Genomic DNA, 10,687 nt, shown 5'->3' with positions numbered 1-10,687 from the left:
CTCTAACTATCATTTACTCTTGTTATCATGTAGTGAGAAATTTTCATGGCCCAAAAAATCTTTATGACTTCATCCAAAAATTGATTTTGTGGCTTTATTTTATGTAATTTTCTGCTTCTGGCCAGTTGATTGATTTTTTTGGATTTAATTTTTGTGAAGCTTGGATAAAATGCAAAATTTGCAAACATTTTGGGCCACAAAAGATTCTAGCTCTATGGTACATGTACATACTGTAGCTTGGGCGAGGGTTTCTCACAAAGCATGCTAAGTGAGCTAAACAGCAATACAGTAAATGGCATTTGGAAGAACTTTAAAATTTCATAAAAAATCCAAACTTGATTGGAATCAGCTCACAAAGTAAGAACATGTATACATTTGTGTATGTACATGTATCAGGAAAATTATTAAAATGAAGAACTACATGTTGCCTAGTGTATGGAGGCCTTAAGTTCAAAGGCCCAATTTTTGAGAACTTTAAAAATTTATTAAAATTTAAACTTGGTCGGAATCAGCCCAATTTTTTCACACAACATAAAAACATGTATATGTATCAGAAAAATCGTAAGAATTTAGAATTTTCTCCTGACCATTTTTGACGGAATTTGAGCAAAGACCGAAGGCTAATAGCCTTTGGTCATTGGCCCAATTTTCAATCAACTTGAAAAATTCATTAAAAATCTAAACTGTATTGAAATACATTTTGTGGCGACTTTTATTAATTTTTCTAATAGGTTTATCGTCATTTGAAGAACAGTGACATATTACTATTGAATAGGCAACCCTCTCTACACAAACCAAGTATCATGGCTCATAAGGTTAAATATACATGAACATGCACATGTACATCTACATGTATTTAATACAAATTTCTTGAAAAGAGCACTTTATCATCCTTGAAATGTACTTTTTTGCTCTCTCTCTGTTTCTCCTCCCCAGGCTAGAGTATTATCAGGAGAGAAGACGTTAAGGTTACATTATGCTAACTGTAAGACGTACAATGCTGATTTTGATGGAGGCGAAATGAATGCTCATTTCCCTCAAGGAGAGCTGGCAAGATCTGAAGCTTATAGCATTGGTAAATATGTACATGTACATGTGTATACCGTAATTATGATCCTTTTTTCCTGTTTGTGTGTAACAAGTTAAAGCATACAAAATTAGCACATACATGTACATGTACATACAATTGTGCTACAGTATATGAGTGGCAAGCATTGTCCATGGAAAATTTTCTTGCATTATTATACATGTGTATCAGTATGACAGTACAGTACATCCTCCATTATCCGAACACCTTGGTGCACTTTTATTTGGAGAAATGTTCAGATAGCTGAATAGTCCGGATAAGTGAAATACAGCGCAGAATGCAGTAGACTGACCTATCCTGTCTTTTTCTTGAAGAATAAATGTGCATGACTTTCCTTTCTCTAACTCGCAAAGCATCTCAGGCTTCTCTTTAATGGGCTTCCTCTCGTTAAACTCATGCTCCAGTAGCCATTTTAACCGGTTATTAATAAATTAACTAGTCTGAGCATGCGCATTAGAGACAGCCATGCATTCTGATTAACAAGGGTTCGGATAACCAGGGATATAATAGACTAACATAACCGGGATTGGTTACGGACCGGAAGTTACCGTAAATCCTTAAATAGAAGCCGCATTTGAATAAACGCCAGGGTAGCAATACAATTTAACTATAAATACGCAACACTAGACCAGGAATGACTGAGTAGTCTAGTGGATAATGCCTGAAGTTCCAGAAGTCAAAAGCATGCGGTCACAGGTTCAAACCCCGCTCTGGGCCTAAGTTTTTTTTACTTTTTATATATTTTTTGAGGTCCAAATACCATTTTAGGAAATAGACGCCCGGGCTTTTATTTAAGGAAATACGGTAATTATCAGACTCTGTTATTATTCATTAAAATTAATGGCAGCAATCAATGGCATCTTAGCAAAATGGCTGAATCTAAATTGTTATAACTAAAAAACAGCAACAAGGAAAATTCAAAAACAACTTTAAACAATGTAAAAACATGTAAAAGGTCTCATATAGCAGTTTCATAGCAATAGAATGTAGTCTATTCCGCTGAGAGGTACGCAAAAGTCATACCATGGCAAACTGGTTTTTCTTGAATATTTCCTGAAGAACACTCTGGAGAAACAAGAGAAGTTGCCTAAACAATGTAATAAATTAAGAAGCAACATTTCATGACAAAAACACATTCATTGAAACAAATATTTGGGCTACAGAGGTACACAAATGGAATTTTAGCCATAAATTGAAGATTTAAACAATTTAAACAAATATTAACTTACAATAACCTATCAGAACCTTGAATCCGCCATTATAACTTTGCAGTAGATTTTTCATAAAGCTAAATACATTTTTAAAAGAAAAAAGAGCAACTTCATACTCGAGAGATTGACAGCCGCCATCTTGAAAATCATAACAGAGACTGCAAAAAGTTTTTATACACAAATGATGCGCTCACGTGATCCCGTTGCCAATCCCGGTTACGTTAGTCTATTATATCCCTGGGATAACCGGTGTTCGGATAATAGAGGATGTACTGTATTGCCTTACTTAACTAACCTTTTGTGTACTGTCCTCTTATTCTCTTTCTCAGTATCCACACAGAACCAGTACTTAGTTCCTAAGGATGGTACTCCACTAAGTGGCCTCATTCAGGATCATGTTGTATCAGGTGTACTGCTAACACTGAGGGACAGGTTCTTTGATAAGTGAGTAATGTGTTAATGTGTTAATGTGTTATAGTCTGTTATTTGGTGTGTGTATTGTTAGAGGGGACTATCAGAATCTTTTGATGGTTGCTTTGCCTGATTTCACATCTCCTTTTAAAGTCTTGCCTCCTGCTACATGTATATGTAAACCAAAGGAACTCTGGACAGGAAAACAGGTACAAAATTTCATGTATTGTATAGCAGGAAATTTTGGAGGGAGTTGATTAAATTTGGCAAATTTGGCATTTTGATAGCCATTTGCCAAAATAAAAGTCTTCCCTTTAGAGCCATTATTTGCATGCTCAATTGCATGTGGCCATTCGCCAATCCCCAAAATTGTCCCTCCAAAATTTCTCGCTATACAGTATACATGTATGTACATTGTACACCGTACATTGACGATTTATAATGTAAATATACCATGTTTTTTCCTTTTCTCTACTCACAGGTTATATCATCACTATTGTTGAATCTCATTCCAGCTGGTCAGGACAAGCTGAATCTTATCTCAAAGATTAAGATCAGTCCAAAGACAAGTGTAAAGCAAGAGTACATGTAATGTATTCATTCCATCCGGTTTTTAGTGATTTGTACATGTACCTACTTCCGTTCTCTCTTGATCTTTCCTTTTATTATTACTTTCTCTCTCCCTCTCTCTTATGTCCAGTGCTTGTATTCCTGTTGGTTTACATAAACCATTTCCCAGTAATTCTCTACAGCTAATGGTACAAGCTGGAGCTAAAGGCTCTACTGTAAGTACATGATCATACATACATGTACTACAAGTATGCACATAAATCATAACATAAATGTACATGTACATGTATGATTGTGCTATAAAGTTATTTACTCACTTCATACTGGCTTAGCATTATTTTATATCCATACACATGGGTTATTGTCACTTTCTCTCTCTCCAAAGGTCAACTGCATGCAAATATCATGTCTTTTGGGTCAAATAGAGTTAGAAGGTTGATGCCCACCAATAATGCTATCAGAATGGTCCCTACCTACATTCCTTCCTTACGATACCACTCCTAGATCAGGTCAGTGTAGTGTGCATGTACATAGCTTGGTAGCAATATACTGTACATGTACATGTATACATATGCATACATGTACATGTATATTGCTACTGAATTAAACGTAATTAATGATCATGCTAATTTTTGTTTCCCTATCCTGTAGGTGGTTTTGTTGATGGTCGGTTTCTAACTAGCGTAAGACCCCCAGAGTTCTTCCTCCATGAGGTTCATTGAATTTCTGTGTGTGTCTCGGACCCCTTAATAATTCTTTTCTTCATAGGGCCTTGTAGATACTGCTGTGAAAACAAGTCGCAGTAGGTATTCAGAGATGTCTCGTAGAACATTTAGAAGGAATTATGGTCAACTATGATCTAATAGTGAGTTAATAGTATTTTGTGAATTATTTATAAATTTTCTTTAAAATCTGGCTTAAGTACAGTATGGATAATAATTATTTTCAGGTTTACTTAGAGCATAAAGGGACCTACTCTAGGCATTTGAAGTATAAACGCTTGGGTATAAAGTATAAAGCTGGTGGTATATTAGTATAAAGCTGGATACATGCATGGTGTGACTGGAGACATGCGTACGTACATACTTACATATAGAGTGAGGAGCTACTCACTTGCGTGGGCTTGCTCATACTCGCCCCAATAATCATTCTTGGGTAAGTTGGATCCAGCCAGTTTAGCCTATATAGTCTTCTTACAAACCATACCACATGCAAAAGAAGCTATGCATGCAGTATTATAATAGTTATAACGTTATAATCAGGGGCGGATCTAGGATTGAATTTTTGGGGGGCCATAATGATATGAGTGGAATAATTAGTGGGTGTAGTCAACTAAGCCTGGAGGATTTCATTTGGGAAGCCAAAATTTTGAAGTTTAGGCCACTTAAATGACCCTCTTTGTGGTTTACATATTGTTTACACAGTCAAGTACTGCAGCTGTTTCACAGCTTACATAGATAAAACTAATTTTATACTTGACCAGAAAAATTTTTGAGGGGGCCTGGCCCCCCCAGGCCCCCCCCTAGATCTGCCCCTGGTTATAATGTGACATCTATAATGTCCAAGGTGCAAGTGCAGATATAAACATAGATCTAGATATGTTTGCATGCATTATTGTTTGCACCTTGAACTAGGGGAGCTCCCACCATTCATGGCAATAAATACAATTTTGAGCATCATTCCAACACAAACCACACCTTCAATAACACTATCATGCTTATAAAACTAGCTTAGTCATTGACTTTTAGCTATATCATCTACTTGAATAAAATACATAAACACCTGCTCACATCCATGATTTATGGGTTGCTGCTGTTGTAGACAGGCTCCTATATTAGATGATCCTACCATCACTGCTCATCTCAAAGTTAGTAGATTCATATCAGTAAGGGGCTATACAAGATATCAAAACAAAGCTCCAGGCCTGTTGTACACAGATGGAGAGAATCTTTATTATGAAGCTACTTGTGGTGAGAAGAGAGCTTGTTCTTTGTGCTGTAGGTTTTGTCAACCATTGTCCAGCATAGGAGCAATCACTGTTGAGCAAGGTGCAAAGGTCATGAACATTGGATGCTATCATGGATGGGCTATATTGATGGGACCATATCTCAAGGTGACTGTTGACAATGGAGTGATATTGGCTTCAGCTGCAGACATGGGATCATCATCATTCCTTCATATTCTATACAACATGAAAAGAAAGACTAGCTATGTAACCTCCGGGATTTAATTGAATTATAAGACATGCTCTATTAAATCATGAACATAAATGTGTGTCCATAGATATACGACTGTTAGAGTTTTGTGTCAAACAACAAAATTCCCATAAGTAGATCTAGTTAAATAATGTTAACTATAATCACAATTAATTAATGAATTAACTGCCCTGCTCTATTGTATGTTACAGATAGAAGTGTCCAGATATGCTAATTTTTGCCTTATAATTCTATTCTGAAATTCTAAAAAATTTGCTTCTTGTTCTTTTACTCTCTCCTATTTTTCTCACTTTATTCATGACCATACTACAGTAAAAATGAAAATTGGTAAGTCTGAGAAGCTATTTAATCAGCAGAGACTGCAGAATATAACTCTTCATATCAGTTTCAGAATCTGAGTTTTCTTCAAGAATATAGAATTACAACTAACTAAGACATTAAAAAATTTCAAAAATGCTGCACTTGCTGCTATTTAGTAGAGTTTGGCTACTGACCCACCTATGTATATAGCTACCTATTATTCCGGAATAATCAGGACACCCTTAGTTACAGGTTCACGCATCTCAGACCATAGATAGTCATAGTAGACTATAGACAGGAAGGATGAATTGTGAAACGTCTAGATTTTTGTCATTAATGCACACTTCTCCAAAATGGTGGACAGTACTGAGACATGACTGCTTTTGTTTTTGTAAGTTAACTGCTATACTGTGTTTCGAATCCATCTTTCCTGTCTACTATCTATGCTCATACAGAGTCTTTACTCGATGCTATCATAGATACTTTGATGCTATCGAGTCTTATTTTCTTGCCCGGTGGGTATGAAATCATCAAGATGTGGTTGGAGCTGTAAATGGTGAGTTTGGAGTCCTTTTGACCTTGCACATGGTGTAGAGTTTCTGTCTCTTCTTTTAGGTTATCACAGAGCAGAAACAGACTGAATTGTGGTAGCTGACCCAAGAAGATGAAGAGATACCTGAGAATGGTTCACATGAGGTTAGAGGCTCTTTGAAATCAAATGAAACACCACACAATGAACTGATGCTAAGAAAAAATTGTTTAAATTAAGATTAATTATATTTAATTATGAAATTGTTTATTTTTAATACAAGTTTTTAGCAAATGTCAGTTGAAACTTGAAACAAAATTGTTTTTTACAAAAAGCATAAAATAACAAATTAATGTTTAATTAATGTTGCCGTATAATCATAATGTTTGTGAGAAGGGAAGTGAGAAATAGGAGGCAGTCTGTCTCTAGTAACAGTTGGCAAAGTCCATTCTCCTAAAATAAAAATAATGATGAATATAAAGTACTGAATAATACTGAGTAATTTGTATTAATGTACATATGTTAGTAATTAAGCATGCTTGTTAGTGTGTCTCTGTGTGTCATGTGTTTTGTGTGTGATGGTTACATGTGTCTATATGATACGTGAGTGTGTGTATACTAATACATACATTATGATGTGTTCATGTCTGATAGTGCATATATTGTATGTGAGAATTTATGAATGCATGACGTGTGTATGTGATGTGTATCTATAATGTGCATGTTATGTGTGTGTGAATATTATCATGTATCTATGTGTGTGTGATGTTTGTATATGTACATGTATCTGTATACATAAGCTAATGTGACATGAGTGTGTGTGTATGTGGGTTCATGTTATTTATTTATTGTTATTTATGTATTGTTATTTATTTATTGTTATTTACTTATTGGTATTTATTTAATGTTATTTATGCATGACTGTGCATGTGCTTACCTACTATAGTACATACAGCTAATTGTAATAAGTATCCACGGCATAGCTAATTGTAAGATATTAAATAAGTAATAACAATAAGGAAGTAGTCCATAAGTGATGGTCTATTTTGAATTGAAGATACAAGAGAGGGAGTGAGCTTCAGAGAAGAAGAGGGAAAATTAATCCATTGATTAACTGCAGAGCCTATATAAAATAAATTTTGGTATAAAAAGTAGAAGAATTACATGTGATTTGAGAAAGATTGCCTTTGTGATTAGATCTTACAGAGTAATTTAAAAGGAAACAGACATCCAAATTAAGTTTTTTTATTTTATGGTTTTAATATGATTGCTTGACCATTTTAATAATGTGTTCCAACTTCCATAGTCTAAAAAATTTTATTCACTGAGATATGAGCCTTCAAAAATGCCCTTTTTGCTTCTTGCAGTGTTACTTCCTGTCGGTGGGTGTGGCTAAACGTGACGTCATAGTAGGAATGTTTGCATTCCTTTATAGGAGAAAATGATCCTTTATTTTTATGCCTTATAATATAATAGCACTAATTTCAAAATAGGGATTATTAGCTTTCATTACTCTAAGCTTGTAACCGCAAGAAACAGTCATAATATCACAATTAGGTAAATCTTCTTGCTTGCTTATTTTGAGTCTTTTCTTAGATTTGCATGCTTAGAATAATGAAAGCTAATAATTCCTATCTTGAAATTAGTGCTATTATATTATAAGGCATAAAAATAAAGGATCATTTTCTCCTATAAAGGAATGAAGTTATCTGCAAACATTCCTACTATGACGTCACGCTTTAGCCACACCCACCGACAGGAAGTAACACTGCAAGAAGCAAAAAGGGCATTTTTGAAGGCTCATATCTCGGTGAATAAAATTTTTTAGACTATGGAAGTTGGAACACATTATTAAAATCGTCAGGCAATCATATTAAGACCATAAAATAAAAAAACTTAATTTGGATGTCTGTTTCCCTTTAAGAGAACTAGGGTGAAACAGAGTGAATATATATATAATGATGTCGTGTGATAGTGATGTGTGTCTATGCATGATGTGTATGCATGCATGTATACATGTGTGTCATTAATGCACTGTACAAGTTAGTGCACATGAATATTTGTAATAGATCAATGGATATCCCCTGATGTTACTGGAGACAGACCACCTCTTATTGATGACTTCACTCTAACAACAATTACCAATGACACTGTGTTAATGTTTGGAGGCTCTACTGATAATAGATGGAGTAATAAACTGTATGTGATAATTTCACAAAGTTATCAGTGGTGAGCTAACATATTGGTTAAATTTAATTAATTAATGGAAATATTGAATGTCATGTGATTAATAATTTGCTTGATGAGCTAGTACATCATCATGTACACAAGAACTTTGTGTCATTAATATAAATGGATATTTTTTATAGAATAGGTTGTGACATAACCCTTTGTATTATATCATCTTATATAAAATTTTTATGCATCTACTATAAGGACAAAGATATTCTTAAGTTATATTAGATCACTATCAACAATTATTTATGCAGGATATATTAGAAGTACCTAATCCTGAAGGATCAGTACAATGGCCTAAGGAAAGATTGGGTCATTCCAGTGTACTGATTACCACTAGTTCAGGAGCATATTTACTTGTGGTGGGTGGATGGTGTACCTATGATGGCTGGTTACTGAACATTGAAAAAAGGAAATGGAAAAAACTGGTATGTTTTTATGCTTTCACAAAATTTGCTAAATTAAAACCTGCCAATTAAACACCAAAAGTTACACTGAACAATTTGCTTAAATTTCCCCTTTAAATTGTGGTTAAAAACACAATAATTAGCTTAAATGTAAACTTGCATCTCACCAATGTTGTATTACTTGGTGAAAACTGATGATTGCTGGAATTCACAGGTATTATGAATTCACGTACATATGCTATGTGTACACACAAACTCGTATGACAAAATACAACACAAACTGAAAACAGCTAGAATACTTTAATAAAAATTGATACACACTTCACTGAATTATATTGTGTAATATTAATAATATTTTATATTGCATTTGAATAAAACAGTTACAATTTTAGCAAGATGTTGTAATTTTGATAGATTAATTTACCAGTGGATGTCACTAATAGATTCTGGCATTCTCTATCAGTGTGGAGTATAACTCCAACAACTAACTGGATAATAGAGTTTGGAGGAGATACACATTACACTGATACAGCAGTTACTGAACTCAGTAAGTATACCACATGGCTCATGAAGTATAAATATTACTTACTATGGTACATTGAATATGCAATGATAATCATTTAAAATTGCATTTAATATACTGTACAACTAAAAAATTTGAATCCTCAAATTTTAGCAAATCGACTCTAAAACAGGTTTAGAGGGTAGCATACAAAATTTGCATGCTGCTACAAAGCCCTATCAAATTGGAGAATTGAATTTTCGGCAAACAGACCTTAATATGCCGAATTCGCCAAAAGTTTACTCCAATTTTTTAGCTATAAAATAAAATGGTTTAGATGACTGTAATCTGTACTATTTTGTTACTGTATAGGATATACTAATGATAATGATTGGTCTACTAGTGTAATACCTCTGGACCAGTATCAAGATCAACTAAGAAGAAGGATACTGGGTGATTGGGAGAATTTAGAAACAGAAAAACAGCTTCAAATATTTCAAGATCGTCTTCAATTAGAAAGAGAGAATTTTATGAGGAACAGCTTCAAAGAAAAACAAAAGAGAAAGAGCAGATACAGCAAGATGGAGACAAAGAGCAGCAACAGCTTCTTCAAGAAAAGGCAACACTTACTCAACAACTTAATGATGCTACCACTCTCCTTGAGCAAGCAGAAAAGGACAAATCATCTCTTGAATTAGGTACCTTTGTGTTGTACTGTTGTTTACATGTGCATTGTTTAGTGTTTACATTATAATACTAGTGGATTAATTTAAAAAATAATTCTCATACCATGCATGTATAAGGTAAGCAGATACTCTCAGTACTCCTAGGAGGAGTGCTGTCAGTATATGATTGAACATGTACATCTGTTTGTGGACTATTATACATGCAGTGAAAATTTGTTCAAGCAACAAATATTTTATTTTCTTGTGATGGATTAAAAACTATTGATTATTATTCTTTATTATATAGGTATGTGTTACTACTTATTGGTTGTATATGTGTATCATTATCATTTGAATTATTAGTTGTATGTGTATTATGGATTATTAGTGGTGTATGTATTGTGTATTAATAATGTATTGTGGTTTGACCTTAGACTAATTTGTGCAACTGTGGTTTATGTGAGGGATGACAGCTTGGGCTTGCTCAGGCTTGCCCAGGTTGCCATCTAACTAGGACTCTCTATGTCATGTGGTTGTCATGTATGTGTCATATG

The 10,687-nt window shown here is 34.2% G+C and overlaps 2 long non-coding RNA genes and 1 pseudogene across 2 annotated transcripts in view; 2 read left to right on the top strand and 1 right to left on the bottom strand.

Moving 5' to 3' along the window:
• The window catches only part of LOC105312936 (DNA-directed RNA polymerase I subunit RPA1-like), a 12,775-nt pseudogene extending 6,138 nt beyond the window's left edge, over nucleotides 1-6,637 (top strand).
• LOC109582533 (uncharacterized) lies at nucleotides 1,925-2,406 on the bottom strand. The gene is made up of 2 exons (XR_002185131.1): nucleotides 2,317-2,406; nucleotides 1,925-2,174 (listed from the first exon to the last, which is right to left on the bottom strand). It is a non-coding gene; the product is annotated as an uncharacterized LOC109582533 (long non-coding RNA).
• Nucleotides 6,638-9,872: 3,235 nt separating the features above from the next.
• The window catches only part of LOC109582534 (uncharacterized), a 1,360-nt gene continuing 545 nt past the window's right edge, over nucleotides 9,873-10,687 (top strand). Inside the window, exon 1 of the long non-coding RNA XR_002185132.1 lies at nucleotides 9,873-10,166. This is a non-coding gene — a long non-coding RNA (uncharacterized LOC109582534). The remainder of the gene's footprint in view (nucleotides 10,167-10,687) is intronic.

Source organism: Amphimedon queenslandica, unplaced genomic scaffold (genome assembly GCF_000090795.2).
Source record: "Amphimedon queenslandica unplaced genomic scaffold, v1.1 AMPQUscaffold_13378, whole genome shotgun sequence".
In the NCBI taxonomy this organism is placed as follows: domain Eukaryota; kingdom Metazoa; phylum Porifera; class Demospongiae; order Haplosclerida; family Niphatidae; genus Amphimedon; species Amphimedon queenslandica.
The sequence above is the reverse complement of the archived record's forward strand: the minus strand, read 5'-3'. Positions and strand labels throughout refer to the sequence as shown.